Source organism: Myiozetetes cayanensis, unplaced genomic scaffold (assembly GCF_022539395.1).
Source record: "Myiozetetes cayanensis isolate MyiCay16 unplaced genomic scaffold, myiCay2020 scf4, whole genome shotgun sequence".
Classification (NCBI taxonomy): Eukaryota; Metazoa; Chordata; class Aves; order Passeriformes; family Tyrannidae; genus Myiozetetes; species Myiozetetes cayanensis.
This window is the reverse complement of record NW_026087631.1, coordinates 19,144,053-19,163,632: the sequence shown is the minus strand read 5'-3', so window position 1 is coordinate 19,163,632 and position 19,580 is coordinate 19,144,053. Positions and strand designations below refer to the sequence as shown.

General features: G+C 35.3%; 1 protein-coding gene across 12 annotated transcripts in view; it reads left to right on the top strand.

Moving 5' to 3' along the window:
• The window catches only part of TRPM3 (transient receptor potential cation channel subfamily M member 3), a 411,043-nt gene that overhangs the window by 258,169 nt on the left and 133,294 nt on the right, over window positions 1-19,580 (top strand). The window lies entirely within an intron of this gene.

Sequence of the window (19,580 nt, the reverse complement as noted above, 5' to 3'; positions counted from 1 at the left end):
CTTAGGATTAAAGGGTGGGCTCAGTTCCGCGCACACTGTGTCTCACCTAAAAAATCCAATGCGCAGGCTGGAAGGTGGAAAGACCTTCCCCGGATCTTCGCTCGCGAAGACTGGCCATTATTATTACACTGTTTGGCTTCTGTCTGCACCATCAAATAACTGAAGTTATATCTGAACAGTCAAATAACTGCAGATTGAAAGGGTTACCTTGCCAGCAAAAACAAGGTAAACCTGTGTTTGTCAAACTATAAGCCTGGTGGCAATTAAAGGCAAAATGGGATGCATAAGAAGTATTACATGATTTCATCAAATCCTCTGACTACCAACATAGTTTTCAGCGCTTCCTCTTCCCAAGTGAACAGAGTTAAATTGTGTATCAGAGAAAATAATCAGAACATCTAGTTCTACTAAAATGCAAACAAATTATCAGAAATAGAAAAAGGTGAATAAAAATATCAAATAAATATCTAATTCCGAACATCTGGGTTACACACTGTAATGGGACAGACAGCACATTGTATGATCTATCTTAAGTTTCATAGAACCTAAAAAGGAAAGAGACATGACAAATGTTATGTTAAACTTGTGGGAAAAATCAGCTCAATAGTATTAAACATAAATTTTCTTAAAGGGTACTTTTAAATGTCATTTCTCTGCTTAAAGATAAGCAGGACAATAGTTTTAAAAAAAAAACTGAAATTTTAGTCATCAAGAGCACGAACATATTCTTCAGAAAATTATTTATCTGATTTAGAAATGCCTGAAGAGACTGTTCTCTTATGCAGAAGAACTAGATTGACCTAATAAGAGTGTTTAAAGATTGTTTATACATATTGGCTGACTGATAAGTTGAGCACAAGTTCTTATGCATCAAGTCTCTTGAACTATGGATTTTAAATTTATTTGACATGCAACTCCCCTACTGACAGAATGTAAAACAGAAACAACCAGCTGCATTCAGTCCTTTAGATTTCTGATGGGCAAAACAGACCACAGGTTTGCTATTTATTTTCATGTGTGCAGAGTTAAAACTTGCAATATGGCCAAGGGAGGCACAACACATGAGCTTGCAGTTTTGCCCTTAAGAGCAAGAATGAATTCTATTGAGTCAAAAACGATTCTCAAAGACAGTTTCGTGGGTTTTTGATTTGGCAGAAAGTTTGATACATACTCAAATTCAATAATTGTCTTCATTAATCTAAGCCTCAAAATAGCATGAATTTTATCTAAATTCTCTTCTAAATAAAAATAAAAGAGCTTACAGCATATCTCCACTATTTTCTAATTTATTTACTTTAAGATGGAGGTTCCTGTTCACATTCTTAGCAATTACAGTAGTTATTTTGTCAGTGGTGAACTGTATCTCAGATCTCTATTGAAGCTAGAAAATCAACGAATACGAGTTTTTTCACACGTGACAATTTATTTCACAAGCCTGAAGTTGGCACTGTGTACATTAGATAAACATCCTACTGACAATGAATTTGAAGCAAAATTGCTAATATTATTTCTCAGTTTAAATTCTTTTTTTCTCAAAAGGCCAGAGCTCCCACCCATAATAAGACTTTATGTTTTGTGGTGAAACAATTCCAATTTTCTGAAAAGTCTGAAAAGAAGGACACAAGTTTTTTCAGTGTGTGAGCTTGTTAAAAAATTGGCAGGATGGTGTTATACAAGCTGCAGTGAGACCCTGAGGAACTTATGATAAACTGCAGGCTAGCTAATGTCAATATATTAATGAAATTCTTCTATACATAACTCTGTAAAGGCACCACTAAAGTAGGCTTTTTCTGTAAGAGATATCTTTGTTATGGCTTCAGATCCAATCTTAAAGCAGTAGATTGTGTCCCTGTAATTACATTAACGTCAGTTTTTTCAGAAAATTATTTGTGGTACAGTTCATTTGTAGTAAAAGAAATTGATGTGTCCTTTGGCTTATTTGCTAAATTATTGTATGGTGGAGGAGACTGATGGAGGGAAATAAAAGAAAGTAGGAAGGACTTGGTATCTATTGAAGTGTTGTGTGCTGTTGAATTAATCTTAATACACAGTGTTAAGAGTATTTAAACCATTTATTTAAATGTACATAGCTGAGCAGAAGTATCAGATAGGGCTTAAGCGCAGTGATTTCACCAAATTTACTAGATAGAGGCAGAGTGTATGAGGTCAGATTATATTACGTCATTTTTGCAAAAACATCACATATCTTCATTTTGCAACATGTGTGGTGGCCTCCTTCAGGTTGGCTCCTGTGACCAGCAGGGCACAAGAGCCATCACCTGGCTATCACATGAATGGAGTAATGAGAAATTAATAGAATAGATAGAAAACAACCTGTGCTAGTGGAAAAAACTCTTTGCCTCTTCTCTAGTAGAATTAGCTATATCAGCTGCAGAATATCTACTGCAAAGTACTGATTCTCCTCAATTTTCTGTGTCAAGTCTGTGGCTTTCTAAAGCACCACCATAAAAGGACAGCTTTGGACAACTTCTTTTCTGACTTCTTTTCGTTTCTGTTGTTGTTGGCTGTTCTTTATGTGCTGCTTTTAAAATGTTAAGGGAAAGAAACCTAATTTTAAGAATTCTTACATGATTTCCAGAAAACTCCTCAATAGCTGACTTCAAATGTGTTGATTGCAGGAGTAACACAGACATATAATAGGGTGAACTAAAATTTCTGAGCTAAACCACCCCAAATATTTCACCACTTGAAATACTGAACCAAGTCCAATAGAGGATTTGCATTTATTTTTCATTCACCTAAGCCAACAAAGTTGATTTCTGTTCCAAAAATAATTACAGACACATGTTGTTGAAGTTGTCTTCTTGCAGAATTAACCACTCTTTCCTTTGGATCTTTCTGACAATGTGTTGAAACTGTGCTAATGTGTTTATTGCACATCCTGGAAGTGAGAGCCCAGCAATTATGGAACACAGGGACAGCCTTTAAATATGTCGAGTCCATGGAGAAAAATATTTTTACTGTTAAATAAGTAACAGAGGTTTAAAAATAACCTTCAATTGTCTCCCTTGACACAAATACTAAAAGAACATTAATTTCTGGCTGAGGTTAGAAGAAATGTATACAGATTCCTTTTTTTTTTTTTTCCCTCCCAAGGAGTTTACCTGAAAGGCTTTGCACAAAGGCTGTATAAATCATTCATGTCACCCAGACTTGAAAAATTTAATACAGCAGGAAGAAGATTGTACGTTTGGTCACAAAGAAAATTAATTTTGAAAAATACTAAGCCTGTCTGGGCACATTGTTTTGTCTTGTATATTTTGGATCAAATTCACCTTTGATGTAAGCACACAAATCTCACTTCAGTCAAGAGAGACTGAAACTGACTTTGACTCATTGTGTTTAGATTCAGATGCCAATCATTTATACATTTAATCACAAGAGAAAATCTGAGATTGAAGGCTGGGGATAACTTTTCAGTCTTTTGATTGATAGTAATTGCAAAGCTATGTTTGTTTTGAAAACTAGAGTTAGCACTAACCAAACTCTACATGTTTTCTAATGATCTAAGGTTTTTTAAAGTTTTCATATGGCACTTAGATTCAAATCATTATATGAAACATTTTTAACATGCAGATAAATGGATAACTAGTACAACAGACTAAATATTTGCTGAATAACATAGCTGAAGCTATAGCCTGAAGATGTCATGGCTAATTATTAAATATGAACTTAATGTTTTTGAGAAACCTGAAATATGTCAGATGTCAAGAAATGGCAGAATCTTACCTGCCGGTGCACTGAAGTCTGTGACAGTTTTTTGGAAATAAAAAGTTGAGTCACCTATGGTTAAATGTGCATGCATTAAATACGTAAGACCCTCAAAATTTTATGGCGTTCACAAGCATACGGTGTGTTGCCTTATAGGTAATGCTCTGTCAATTATTTGCTGCTAGGAAAGTTGGAAAGTCCTTCTCAGACTTTTAATAAACATTTGTGCGTGAGAATGAGATAGTGATAGATTTTTCTATTTTTGGAGATGCTACATGTCTTAAAGGATTTATACTAAATATACTCACCTTAGCACCATCCATACCACTTGTACTGTTACATTTCACAGTCCTTCAAAATGACAAGACCATAGATTTTTCCTAAAAATAGTATTTCTCAAGCTGTGGGTTATAGTCCCTGGAGAGTTCTCACTGGAGACTTCAGTGATGGTCATGTTGGTTAAAAAACGTCCTCCTAGATATAAAATCAGTTCTTTTTTGTGTTAACTTGTTGCTAACAGTAGTTCAGCGCCTTCAAAGAAAATAATAAAAATATACCTGATTGGCTACAAATACCTGAGATAGATACAGAATAGACCTTTAATTTCTGGCAGCAGCTCATCTTAGTAATGTAGAGTTGTCTAACAACAACTACACAGAGTAATCACCGATTAAATATAAACTTTAATCACAGATTCTCAGCCCATTGAAGTGGATAACAAGATTAGTCTTCCTGATGACACAAACAATTAATTATACTAAACAGCAACAGAAATGCGGCCTCTGAGTATTGACATAATATTTCAGGGTGACACAATGTATTTTGTATTAACAAGTCCATCTAGTCAAAATTTTTTAACTTAAATCAGATTCAAGATTCTTCAGTTTTGAAAATGTTTAGTGAGGGAGGTGTTCTATATTTTTTAATAGCAAGTAGTGGGGTTTTTTTCCCACAAACAGAATAAGTCTTTAAGTATCCAAATGCTAATAAAATCCCACTCAGTTTTAACAAAGCTAAATATGTGTGAGAAGGGACTTTCTTTCTTAAATCTGTGATGTTTGCTTCTTTCATGATTTGCTTTTTGCATTCATTTCATTAAAGAGAATTAAGTAGACTATGCTTAATTTTAAGGCTCAGGTATCCTGCTATCTGAGGCTTCTACTGAATATTGCTAGATTTATATCTCCACAGAGAAGGGTTAAGTTTCAAATCTAACTCTTTAAAAATCTGCAAGTTACTGGATTTAAGTACAGTGTAACTACAGATAAAAATTACAAGTGATAAATGTTAATGAGAGCAGAGTAGACTTATAAGTATGGAGGGAGGATATGTACATTTAATCTTTTCTTACCTATGAAAAGGTTCAGATTAAACAAAACTCCATCACACTACTGGGGAAATTTTTCTTTCTCCATTGTTGCAGTAAAAGGGAAGTTGAATTTGTGGGTAATAGTAAGAGAGAAATCTGCATGAAGCTTGCTTTGAAGTATACCATGGGACACACAATTTCTTTGTAGAAGAATCATAGCAGATCTTTTCTTTTATGATACCAGCAGAGAAAATGCTTTAGAAAAAGTAAATGAACTTCCAAATTATTACTCAGAAGTCTTCTTTACCTCAGTTTGGAAAGCTCAGTGGCAAGATGTAGTCAGCATTAAGCAGCCTTCTGGTTGCAGCTGAGAAAGGAATAAGGCATTTAGGAAAAAAATCATTTCTAAACATAGCTGTTAAAAGAGAAAGTGAAAGTGGTTTTATAGTTGAAGTATTCAGTGTCTTCTGCAGCACAGAATTATTCCCTCTGAAAAAGCATCTATGGAGTGCACAGGAACTGGTAATCCAGGTTTTCCTGGATCTTTTTAAAAAGAAAATACAGAATTTGTTTGGTTTGCTTTCCATAGATGAGCTCCATCCCACCTTAGCAGAAAGGTATTTTGGGGAAGGTTCTGCTTTTGTGCTTTGAAGTTTTACCCTGGGTGATCCCTCTGGCACATTTGCTGATTTGTCTGTTTTTCAGGTATTAGAAACTGTTTTGTAATAAACAGAACCAACCCTTTCCCAAGCTGTTGTAAAGGGGAAGTCTGCTTAATTACGATCTCCCAAAATGCTTACTTTGGTGTCTTCAACTCTGTTAGCTAAAATGTCAATATGTGTTTAGTGGCAAGACCTTCAAGATATCATCAAAAAGCTAAACTGAGAACAAGTTGTTCTCATTGCAAATGTACGTTACAAAATAACAAGTCTGTTGGGCTATATCTATGTAAAATATCCTCTTTTCTTCTTTGTCTCTCTATTCATTCCCACAACATTTGAATGGCTTTTACATTTGAAGTCTAAGACACTAATGAGGAAAGTGTAGAGGAAATGGAGTAATAACAATCTGAATTAAATATTCAGAAACTTAAGGTATACTGTGATAATTTTCAACTCCCATGACATCTTTTCATTTTTTATTCTGTGCTGTTAACTCTTGCGAGTTTTGTTCCCTGTAAAAAACAGTTTTCACATCTTTTAGCTAGCTAGGTGTCTTCATATGAATGTAATATAGCAAGCCAGGTGACCTAAATCCTTTTAGCATTACCATACAGAATAAGGCAATAGTATCATTCTTCTGTAAGTTGAGAGAGAGAGATTTAAAGCAAAAAGCAGCTCTGCTCTGAGCCTGTAGCTTCCAGGTTTTAAACAGTAATACTAAGTGGCCATGAAATTTTTAGAGGTATCTTAACTTTGTATTTTGTGTGATATAAATTAAAGAAATGCAAGTTATATTAAAGAATCCAGCTATCTGTGCTGAAAAGGAAGTCTAACCCAAAGAATACAGTGAACTATTTCTCCAAAGCATCATAGTTGCTATTTTACGTACTCTTCATCTGGACAAGCAAACTGTCTGGCAGTATTCAGACTCTTAAAAACTGCAATTTAATGAAAAGATACACATAAAATTCCAGTCTTATTAAGTGACTTCACAAGAGAATAACCCAGAGATGAGCATTTTTCATAAGCAGAGCTTGTGCTTACAAGCTTGTGACTTACAATGTGATTTTCACAGGTGCAGGTGTCTGATTCCTCCTTATATAGAGCATTTTACAGGCATGGACAACTGTAAAATACTGACACTTGGGACAATCAGTGGGGAACTCTAGTGAAGGACCCAGCTTTCAGAGGTTAGTTTGAAATGTTGACTTCAAAACATCATCCCCACAACCAGCTTCCAATGTCTCCAAGAGCTGCAAGAGTAGAGAAAACCCAGCACAGTTATCTGGTTACTCTTTACTCCCAGCGTTGGTTTGGGATTGCTGACCTGATGTGCCTTTTCTAATGCAAAAATCTGTGCCCTTGCAGGTGCAACCTTCCCAAATTGTCAGTGAGTTCTTGTGTTTTCTCTTTGCCTAATTAAGAAGTACCAAAAACACTTCAGATCCTCAGAGATGGAGTGTTTGTATTTGTTTTTCTTTTGAAAAGGTGTAAAGTTACTGGGGAGACATAAAAGAGGAAGAGAATAACATTTTCTGCAGTTGTGTTACACTGCAGTCCTTCGGATTAGTAAGAAATTAGGCATCCCTGCTCAGCATTAGCCCCTCTGGCTTGACCTGTCACTCCTGTTTGCAGACATTTCAAGCAAATGTGTCTGATTTGAACCTCATTCATGATGCGAATCTGTGATTTTCAGCACGTTGCATAAGATTAACTCATTTTTAGTTGTCATGTGTACTGTTACAGATCCTCTTCTGGGGATGAAGTAACAGACAGATTAATGCTGTTAATGCCACTTTAATACACATGAGCACTGCCTGGCAAAGCTTGAGGGAGTGACATTAGAAAGCACTAAATTCAGTGAATGAAGTCTGATATATAATAGCATTTCCAGCACTGACATAAAAGCAGACAAGTTCAGGCCCAAATTCATCTCTGCATTTTAGTGATACGATACCACTTATTTCTGTGGCCTTGCCTGCCAGAAACTAAAAGTAAAGTTTGGCCAAATGAAATGTTTTTTTAAAAATTAAACTAAAATTTGGATATTCTTGTGTTTCCCTCCGAAATTCACTTAAATGATTTCTACTACAGTATGTCTTTCCTCTCTTGTATCTGACTTGAAACAGTGCAAAATGTCAATAATTTCTAGTAAAACTTTTTTATTACTATTTTTTCTTTATACTTGATGTGAAATTTATTTATGAAATATAGTCTAAGCTGTTCTTAGAGTATGAACTTCTAAGCTCCTAAATGTCTTTATTTGGAAGTATTTTGGATATGGTAAACATAGCAGAGTTTGACAACAGCAGTAGTAACAAATTAAGTGAGGTTGGTAATGAACAGCTTTCACAGTAACCAGAACACCACTGTACTGCAGCCAGTATGGTTGTGCAGATGATACCCATGGTATGCACCACCACAGCAATCTTGTTCCATTCGGCTTTACAAATCTAGCTAGAGCTGTGTATTTAAAGAGCAATCATAGGTATCACTGTATGACTTTGAACTGAGCCTTTCCTCACTGTCCCTTTGAGTTCAGGAGGAATTCTGCTTGGCAAAAATAGGTGTTTTGTTATCACAACTTTCGTAGAAGCAGAGGTATTTCTCCATATGTCTTAGATATGTTGTTTTGGCTGAGTTATTTTCTTTTATTTAGTCCTCTGTTCAGAGACTTACTAAGAATTAGTTTTTTTCTTTAAGCAACAATTTCCAGTATACAGACAGTGTACTAAAATTCCCATGGACTATTACTTTTAGTTGAATTTTAAGTTATTATTCCTTGAGAAGTTAACAGGGAAAAATAATGAGGCAGACACCTTTATTTAGACCTCTAGGATTTTCTAAATAATCTTTTAAAAAATTGGTCCTCAGTGAGTCAGTAACATTTGTTAATGAGTTACTGACTGGAGTGGGTACAGGATTATTCTGTAAACTTTTACAGTGTCTCTTAATATTGCTGTTCAACTGAGAATAATATTGTCACATAAAAAAACTATTTACAGAAGCCCTTAGGGAAACAATTAAACTTAAAGTAAAAATGTTCCAACATATATTTTTATTACGTTTTTTTTTCCTTTTCTGATCAGAGAAAACAGTGCCAGATTTTAGTCATACATTTGATAAGATGCTTTTAATGGTGGCTTTAATTTATTCTTTTTCGATATTAAATCATCTAAGAGAGAGTTATTAGAATCAACATAGTTTCTAAGTTTACTGAACCAGAGGCATCTCAGTAAGTTAGAAAACTGTCAGTTTAAAACACATAAGCTAAAAACGCTCTAATGTTGTTACCCTCGGTAGCCCAATGGAAAAAGTATTTATTTCATTCAGTGTTATTTTCTTGTGTGAGAGAGCAACAAATTAAAACAACTAATTCACTTCACTGAACAATATTTAGCAGAACTCAGAGGCTTGAATTAATCACTGTTTAATAAAGGTACTAATCTGTATTAAATGAAAGCCTTCAAGGGCTCACTTTGAAACAATGCATAAGTAGTAATCAGCAAGTCCTGATAGAGGGGCCTGCTGGGGCAAATAGCTGGAATGTGCTGTGTAATCAAATTCCAGGAGATTTAAACCCACAAAAAAAAAATTTAAAAAAAAAAATTACTCAAGCCTCTTTTAAGTAAAGGATATTTGGGTTATTTTCTTCCTAATTCTAATATTCAGCATATTAAACAAAATAATTACATTAAAGTCGTTATTTGAAAGTCAAGTCAAAACAAGAAAGTAATTTAAAAATGCTTGCATGCCTTCCTTGTGAATGACCCCCATCACACAACTTTGAAAATAGTAAGACTTGCTTCTCAACTTCCATCCCTGTACTATGAGAAGTCATTGAACTCAGAAGCTCTAATTGATCACAATTTTCATGCTTTATTCCTTCCAGAATCCTTTGGAACATTGCAAGGTGAACTCAGCATACAGCACTGGAGAGCTGCAGTGATTTTTATCCTGTCATACGTACATTTGTGTGTATGCAGAATTGAATAGCCTTGTAGATTTCAAGAATATTACTGTAAGCACTACATTGTCTTAACAGACAATATTTGATTTATATTAATTTAATGAAAGGCCCATACTACCGTGCTTTCCAAAGTATTTCCAGATCAAAGAATAAGGGTCTTTAGGTATGCTTGTGTTCCGATTTCTGACATTCCAAATCTTAGAGCAGGTCTCATAGAAGGTAAAAGTGAAAAAAAAACAACCCCCCAAAAATAATTGAATTGCCTGTTAGAGGATTTGGAAGATTTCACATCAATCACTTTGTCTAGGAACTCAAATTCCAACGCTGTTATCAGTGGATGAGCAGACTGACAATTTTGGCACTTTTGTTTGGTCCTTCAGTGAGTCACCAACCCCACCCACCACCCTTCATGGGGTGACAGTGTGAAAATTGTGCTTCCCATATGAGTGGTATTAACATTTTACACTACATGGTCCAAGCCATGTCATATCACAGCTCTGCTTTCTCTTGTATACCTTTCCAAGTAAAAAGAGTCAGCTATGACTACCCAGACTGACCAGCTGACTCATAGCAACACTTATTTTCGTTGGCCTATAATCTGAAACTGAGATCAAGAGTGGTTTAAGGAAGTCAGTTAACCTTTATGAGAGAGAAAGAAGGACTGTCTAGCCTGTAGAATATATTTCAGTACTACACACAGAGTTGTTCCTCAAAATGTGTTAATTCACATCAAAATATTTCACTGGGTACTGAAGGGAAAAACAGAAGATAAAATCTACGAAAAAGTAGAGACAGTTCTCTCCTTCCTGTCTTCATGTTCAAATGTCTTCGCAGTGGCTTTCCAGGCTGTTTCCTGCAATGGTGCAAAAGTAATCTTAATCCTCTGCAGGTGGATATCTGCCACGACTATTAATTTCAAATTTTGTGGAAGAGAAATGGGGCTCAATCCCAGAGAGCGGGCTTGTTGAGTGATAAAAGTTTACAACTTTATGCTGATAAGTCAGGATCTCTTTCCAAGGCTTCAACTAGTGTATTCTTGTTTACTGTTTGCTTCTAGTTTGGTGTAATGGGGTCCTGAACCGCAATGGTGTTTTGTGCTTATACATGTACATTTACAGTTCCAAGAGTTTTTGCATTAAGGAATATTGCATGTGAAAGAAGCATGATTTTCTTGTTGAGACCATTTCTGGCAGGTGGTACATGAAACTAGTACAAAGGAGTCAGCTGTTGTGGCTAAAAGCACAAGGAAGAATAGCAATGTGAAAATATGGGGCTTGTTTTCCTCATTGGTAGGCTCCAGTCCTTCAAGTTTTCTGAAGTCATAAAACTGTATGTTGTCCACAAGCAAGAATTTGCAGGATTTGAGATTTAATGAGGCCCACCCAGGTTCATTATAAAATTGTAATCCTAATATTAATTCAAGGATTAGAAATGAAACTGTAGGACTGTTTAATAGTCTTGTTAACTCAAAGTCAGAACAGACTGAAAGAAGGACTTTCAGTAAAGCTTTCAAACATCAAGCAAAGGTACCTCCCTAAATTAAAATATGATGGAAAATCCAGTTAAATATTTGCTATTATCTACAATATGTCATAATTATGTGTTGATACACAACATGGTTAATAGGATTAAATTTTGATATAGATCACCTTCAAAATTATTTTTTACATAAGAATTTAAAAGTAACTAAAATCCTGAAGGAGATTTTATATCATGTCTTTTCCTTAAGGGATTCAGCAGGTTTAACCAAGTTTCAAACTTACTGAGACTGAGGTACTAGCTTTTTTTTTTCAACATTCCTTTTAAAGTAAGACCCTCTGTTAAGATCAAACAAGAAACATGAGAAGTACCTACATAATTTATATTTCCCGTGGTTTTCTTCTTTTCTTAATCTGTGATTGAATAAGAATTTCTGCCTCAAAGCTATTCTTTTTCTTCTAATTTGACCCTGAAATAAAATCATGAACCTTTAAAACATCTTATTTGGTGATTGTTTCCTTGTTATTAAAGAATATTATATGTTTACTTTGGTTTAAGCCACATAGTTAGGACTAGGGAGAAAAGAGTAATAATGGGTTTACATGTGAAAAACAAATAAAAAAGGTAGTAAGACTTTTATTACGTGCATCTTAGAAAAATGGGTGTGCTTTTACAGTCAGTCATACTTGAGTCAGAGAGTGTTTGGAATAACTATTGCATTGAATATAACCAATAAGATTTTACTTCCTTTGCCAATTAAGAAAATGCATGTTGAGGAACAACCTGTGAAATTTCACAATCCACAGGGAAAAAGACAAATAATTATTGTACACATGAAGCTATATGGCAAAAAATACTTTGCACCTAGCACTTATGTAAAATTGGGATCTAAATATAAGTGATAGGTTTATGTACTTTTTAATTTTCTCTCTCTGAAATTTTTCTGTTTTCAAAATGCTGTAGGCCTCTCGGATGAGGTTGAACCGCTTTTTTTCTGAAAGGGGGAAGAGTTGGTAGCACTAGTCTCAGTGATCTTTGTTTTTCAATTGAAGTTGAATCAGTATAGACTGTTGACAAAGGGAAAGAAAAAGCAAAGTTGCATTGCCCAGGGGAGTAAAGGAGCAGTGATCAACTCTGGAGCACACAGCCTGGATGAACAATATCATAGTGTAATAGACAAAGGTCTGCAAATTCTCGTGTGTAATTCTGATTCTAACTAGAAAGTTAAAGAAAATTCTTTGGCATAAAACAAAAGTAATTCCTTGTCTCTTGACCCTAGGAATTAGGCTGCTAGTTTTTGTGTGAGGGATTTTTACATCAATGCAGCAATTTAGGTCAAAAAATAATATTTAATCTAAAACTTTATTTTAAAAAATATTGACTTACATATTGCTATAAAGTTTTGGTGGAGAAACATACCTAAAAAACAGAGGTATGAAATCTTTGTAGTTCTCTGAGGGTCTGTCAGAGTATTTCAGATTTGCTGGATTGTGACATTTTAAATATGCTGCTTGCATCATTACACAATTGCACATGCTTCCTCCATGGCAGCGTTGTATGTTTAAAGCATAAGCAAAGTGCATAGAAACAGTTTCTGTTCACAATAGCTGAATCAGGCTTTATCTGACAGTGCTTCAAATTGATCATTCACCCGAATGGCTTCAGAAATGCTCATATTCTTCATTACTCACAGTTACGCAAATATGCTGTAGCTAATACAACACAACTATCTATTTATAAGAAAAAGAAAGATTTTTATAAGAAAAAGTCTATACATTATTACTATGATTACTGTGATTATCATTACTTCTGACTAAGTCAGGAATTTAATAATTAGATTATACTTTAGTTGTGTTTTTCATATTTCTTTATTTATTTGTTTATTTGCTTATTTGTTCCTGAAATAAAATGTTGCATTACGTGGACAACTGAAACTTGGATGTTATTTTTCAGGAAAATCAAATGTCAGCAGTCTCTGAGTACTTAACAGAGGGAAAAAATGCTTAATATACAGCTAAGCCTAGATTATAATAATTCCAAAATATTATAACACCAAAATCCCTAGGAAATAAAATGTCAATATAATGCCAAAGCTCATGGGAGTGTTTCTACAGTAAAGGTAACTTACTGCAGGGAGAAAGTTTCCTTTCTAAAAACCGGGTTTATAAAAGATTTGCTATGTCTTTACTAAAGCAGCTGGCCTTGGAACACTTTTAAGGAATAAAATATTTTTCTGCTTTCTACCCTAGCCCTACCTAAAAACAAAGGCCACTAAGGGTTGCATGTAATAAGATCTATCAAGCAGCACAGAACTTTTTCTGATATTTTCCTTCACATTGTGCCAGACAAGGCAGAGAAGCAAGGTCTGCACTGAGAGAGGATTAGCTGTTGGTGCAGTTGTGTGGAAAGATCCAAACATTCCAAAGTGGGGTTTTGAGGAAAAGAGTTGCTGTACTCCCGGCTGTAGGAGTCACTGCAGAGGCCAAAGGGCTGCTCTCTCTTCCCCTGTCACCTCAGTGATGCTTCCACCTTTTTCCTGGAAATCCATCTGCTCTTTTTGTTCTGACCAGACATAAGCAGGAACAAGCAACAAAATTGAAAAGAAAGTACTTCTTGTAAAGAATCATATGTCTGATTGCTTTTCCACTCCCACTTTGTGCCAACAGAGTAATACCTCTGACTTGCATGTAAACCCTCAAGCCCAAAAGCTTGTCTTTACTTTCCCTGATTCACCCTAACGTTTGGTGAAAGGCAACTATGAGTCAAAGTCAAAATATACATTTTGATAATATGCTGAGAAATAAGTTTCTTAGCTCTATGAAGGCTTGCTAGGATTCTACTCAATTTTGTTTCAAGTCGTATGCCAATGGCATCTTTTGTTAAATTTCCCCCTGTGTTATTAAGGGCTGTCTAAAGGAGTACATTTGTTTTCAGTTCACCATATCACTGAAATCAAAGGTCACAATGGATCTTATAATAAAAAAATAACATCTGAAATAAATTTTGAAATAGTTCTTTATAATGCAGTTTGAATGGCAAGTGTAAAAGAAATATTGTTGTAACTTAATTCAGAGTAAGAGTAAGTCCCCCATCTCTTAAAAATAGCATATATAAATAAGCTAATTTCAAAAGCACTCTTGTCAAGGCCACTGTTTGGCTACCAAAATCTAAATGGCACATGGGGCTTGACACATGCCTAATACATAACTCTTTGTTATTTGATGTTTTCAGGGGAAAAAAATCTGTAAAATCTGATGCATAAAGCATTGGGAAAAGTAAAAACCACAACTTGTAGGACAGAAAATTAAATAACTGCATATATATAGGATTTATGCAATTTATTACCTATGTTTTGTATAATAAAGATGTCAAGAGTGATCCAGGATGCTACCCCTCTCTCTCACCTTCCAGCACAGTCCGCACACACTGATGAATCTAACACAGAGGTAGTTAAAAGAACAGCTTAGAGATCCTGGCTGAAGTGTAACCACAGTCTTAGGACCATGTTATTCATCTGGCTTGGTGTATTTGGGAAGGCTAGAGGTGGTGAAACCATAACCTCAACCAAAGCCTTATGACAAAGAATGCCTGTGGGGCTGCACTGTGCAGGAGGCTCAGAAGTGACTTGTGAATAACTGCAGGGTTGTTAGATGAGATGAAATGTGAACAGTAGCATAAAATTGGTCCATTTGGATGTTTAGGCTTGGGTATCATCTGGAATCCTCATTCCTTCAGATCCTTTCTTGCAATTATGTACAATTTAATTTTAATTCCTTCATCAGCTCAACACCCACACAGGGGCTAACAAAACCATCTCAATCTAATGAAGGAGCAGACAACGTTAGAGCTGTCATACCTTTATGGGGTAGAATGAATAGTTTAGAAATCAAATACTTCAGACCAGAATTAGATGCAGTGCAAACTCCTACATGTGCATTTTAACCTCACGATTTCCATTAGACAGTAGTGAGATCTTGCTTAATATGAAGGTTATTTTGTTTCCTTAGTTTGAGGAGTTATGAATAATGTTGTACTTTTCAGAATCCAAAACCAAATTTAGTACTTTAAAAGATAAATAATCTGCCAGCACTAACTGGCAGAAAATATTTCCTGTGTATTTTGTTTTCTAGTTATGTATGTGCAACTATAGACTTCTGAGATATAATTTTTCATTATGATTTTTTAGACTGCATTTGACATAAATTAGAACATCATATAGGTTTTTTGCTGTTCTGATAGACTTTGATTTAAACAGCTTGGTTTTTTTAGCTGTTCTTTACCATTAATATTGTAAATTCTTCACTACACTGAGGGGAAATACTGGGGTTAAGCTAGATACTTTTGTGAAGGTGCTCAGTAGTGGTAGTCGAGAAAACCAAATCAATCTTTTATTAGAATTATTAGGCAAAAATTAGGTACCAAACTAGTGAATGTCCACCTGCCACAACACCAATCTGCAGTTCACCCTTGTAGCACAGTTCTGATTCCTCCCAGAAGGCAAGGTGATAAAAAGTAACAAATTATTTCTGTGTGAGGAAATAAAAAAAAAACCGGTATGAAGAGAATGGATGGGAATTGACTGTTCACTGCCTCTCCCAGCAATAAACGTCATGGGAAAGTATGAGGAGTCACATTCAAAACAAACAGAAGGAACTGATTCCCTCTGCAGCAGGAACAAGGATATTAAGAATACTGCAAATTTACAAGAAATCAGCTGGCAAGTTTGTAGAAGAAAGCCCATAAAGGGTTGCAGAACTTGTGGAAATCACAACAATGCAGGAAAACCATGAGCAGAAAATAGTTGTTAGCTGAGAAACTCTTAGGAAAAAGCATTATATACATTTGACATGTTTTCCCGGTTTTTTAACACCTATGTATGGCACTTGTAGAGACCTCGTAGTGGTCTGGATGAACCCATCATCTGATCAAATAGAGCCTTCATGCTAGAAAAGGTTTATTTACTTATTTAAACAATTTTAAACCCACAGCAGATTTGTGAAATCATAAACATGTATCCAAAGAAACCTCATGAATGAAGTCAATAGGCTTAATTCTTCCTGTCATATGCTAGAGCCCATTAGAAGCAAACCCTTTTTGAAAGTGTTCTTTACAATATAGCTTTCATTTTAATTACATTTTCTTTAAAATTTTCCCCTCTCACTTCTGCTGATCTTGAGAAGGCCTTTAGGAACCTGGATATCTATGTCAATTTTCTAATCATTCTCACTAGTTCTATTTAAAACTTCTCTTAAGCTTTCCAGTTAATTTATCAATATCATGGTTAATAAGGACATATGCTTGGTCTGTATATTGTCTTGAAAATATATAAAGCTTAAACACATATTGTCCTAGTAGGATTAACAGAGAAATAACATTTTCACTTCTGTGTCCTTGCAGTAAGAAAAATATCAGATATAATTACTAAAATCTTATTTAGTGAAAAACTCGTGATTGTTTTTAAATTATTTTATTTCTTCTAAGTACAGTATAAAAGTTGCAACTGGTAAACAATGCTAACAGATAAATTCTGTAACATACTGTAATAATAAATGCCTGCATTCTATGTCGTCCTGTTCTGTACTCCATACAACTTGATTTTCAAGACAGTTCAGCATTGTTTTTGTAACAAATCTGATGATAAAGAGCTTGGGAAATCTGTTAGATTTCTGTAGAATCTAAGTAAGTACAACTCTAATGGATAAAGGCCTGATTGCTAGCCTCTAAGATGCTAGTCTGTTAGACTAATAAACGTCTGTTAGAAAATGAAACATTTTGGGACAGTGTAATGATCCCTAACTTAATGTCCAGAGAGATAAATTCCTAATTCTTCAAGAAAGACGTAAAAGTATTTATAATGCTTATAATTGGACAGTGTTGAAAAGAGGATTAGAAATTTGGCCTGAGCACACCTTGTAATAAGGTTATACTGAAGCATTGCCTTCCTTTGTACTAATATAGCTACAGAAGTTTACAGATACTCAGAGCCAGTGGAATTTGTACAGGTGCTTATTTGGTTAAGGAACACTAATCACTTCAGCTTGCAATAGCATTGATTCAATTCCATCACCATATGCTCCTGCAAATCCTATCTGTAATTTGCTTCAGTATTACTCTGTTGCCTGTCCAGCTGCTCTGCTCCGTTGCAAGGGAGAGACACGCTTTTAGCTACACCTCTCTTGCACCAGTGAAACCTGTCTTAGAACCTGGTTACTTGTGGGAAATAAACAAAGTAGGAAAACAGAGAGTTAGAACTGCCACCAGTTCTGCTCTGTGACTGACATGGCTAGTTTTTATAAAATAGTAAATCTTAGTGCTATTTTCAAAGTAATGGTATTTCAGAGGTCAGAGTTAAGCGTCCCAGCTACATAACATGTTAAAATCTGCCAGATTTTGTCTTTCAGAAAACTTCTGTTCTTGTTTAGTTTTTAATATTTGTCCTTATCTTCTGTGAGGAGTCAGTACTGGGCTCATTGCTAACTGCTTTTTAAGTCTTTATTTCATTAACAATGAGTTGTGTTCAAAATGTAAAGACTGTGTCCGTTTGTAGCACCAAATGAGCAGGATTGATGTCTGAAAACACAGCTATCTTTGCGTATTGGCTATTTCTTTATTAGTTCTTAAAATAAAGGAGTGTCTGTGGCACTGGTACTTGCATTACCAAAGTCATAGATTAATGTATCTTTAAATTAGCTGTGGCAAAGACGTTAGTAATTACCTGTAGCATCGATTGTATATGCTAACTCTACTTAAGTCTCTATCTATAAAACATCTTGTGTCATTGGGTTGCACATGCAAATGAACATAACCATAATTTCTTTTATTGATTTCTTTAGACAAAGGATGTAACTTCTGCCCCAAGTTACTTTGCAAGCTGAAACCTGAATCCAGGATCAGTCTCTAGAATCCTTTGCCGAGTACTGTAGTTTCACTTAGTCAGTTACAGTTTTTACTTTTATCTTGGTTGTGAGATCTTTTCCTTTCATCACCTCACTCTTTCTCCACCCTCTCAACCAAACCAAATACCCTAATGTTAAAATGCAAGCTGTCTTTACCTGCTAACTCCCTAGTCATATTCTTTACCTCAATGAACTGTTTACTAACTGCTTTCTTGGCTGCAGCTTTTACCTTTGTTGTCTCCACAGACCATCTTTGGTCTGATCCTGTGTTTAACAGAACTCACAAGGTATGCATGTGGTCTCTGGTACAGAAACTTCCTAGGTCATAGCTTTGCTAAAATAGAATGTGTATATATACACATGTAATTGCTAGGTACTAGGAAAAAAAAAAAACAGAACAAAACAAAAAAAAACACACACACCCCCCAAAAAAACCCAAGTGTTTTTTATATTAGATGATTGTTCATCAGTGTTAATATCAAGAGGGTACAGTAAAGAATTTGTTAACAGTCAAGTTTTTGTTTAAGTTAACAACTTTTAATTATGCTGAAAACAATGCAATTGCTTGTCTCTGAAAGACAAAGAGTTGTGGTTTTGACTTTCTGAAAAGTTACATGCACTACAGTACAGCAATTGTGGTGAGAAACAGTGACAAAACTCAGTTTCTTTGAAAAAATGCTGTTGTTGACTATTTGCAATATGTTTCAACTGTGTATAGATTTCCCACAGTTGCCCAATAAACACACTGTTTTCATTCTTTGGAGATTAACAGTTTCCCCTGTGTTCTCAGGTTCTTTCCAGCATATTACAGTGTTTCTTTTGAAGGATTGGTTTTCCTGGGTTGAACTTAAGAACTCAGAGCATCTTATCACACTTTCACCAGCTTGCTTTCTCAGGGGGAAAAAAAGAGAGGGGGAAAAAAAGCCCATCAAGGCTTGTGCCAGTTAAATCCAAGCTCTCAAGGGATTTGTTTTTCTTCAGGCGTCAGATTAGATGTTCAAACCAAGCAGCGTTGTGGGGTCACGGGTCAGTGCCCACTGAACCCTTTAACGAGGCTAATCCCACAGCAGCACATTCCAAGCAGCTAATGGGTGCAAGGGCTTTGCTGGCACTCACATCTCTGCGCTGGGGGCAGAGTGAGAGCCTTGTTCAGCAGTCGCAAATGTGTTATTAGCAATGACCAGCAGTGGCGAAACGTGGAAAGCAGATTTTGCTCCAGGACAGACTTAAACACCAAGTTTGATGCTCAGGTAAAGAAGAGGGAGGAAAAAAAGTGTTCTTGGTGGGATTTTACAGCTAGGTTAATAAAGAGAGAGACTTACCTAGGGAGCTAAGCTATGAATAAACTAAATTCAAGTATGGCGTGCATTTATGAATTCCCTGTGGACTTTAAATTGTCTTATGAATTAATACTAAAGGAGTATTTATTAAATAAGAGAAAGAGAAAAGCTGCTTATTCTACTAGTCTTGAATATTCTTTGCTGCAATTTTCTAAACTTTTTATTACTTTATATATTGACATTATTAATAAG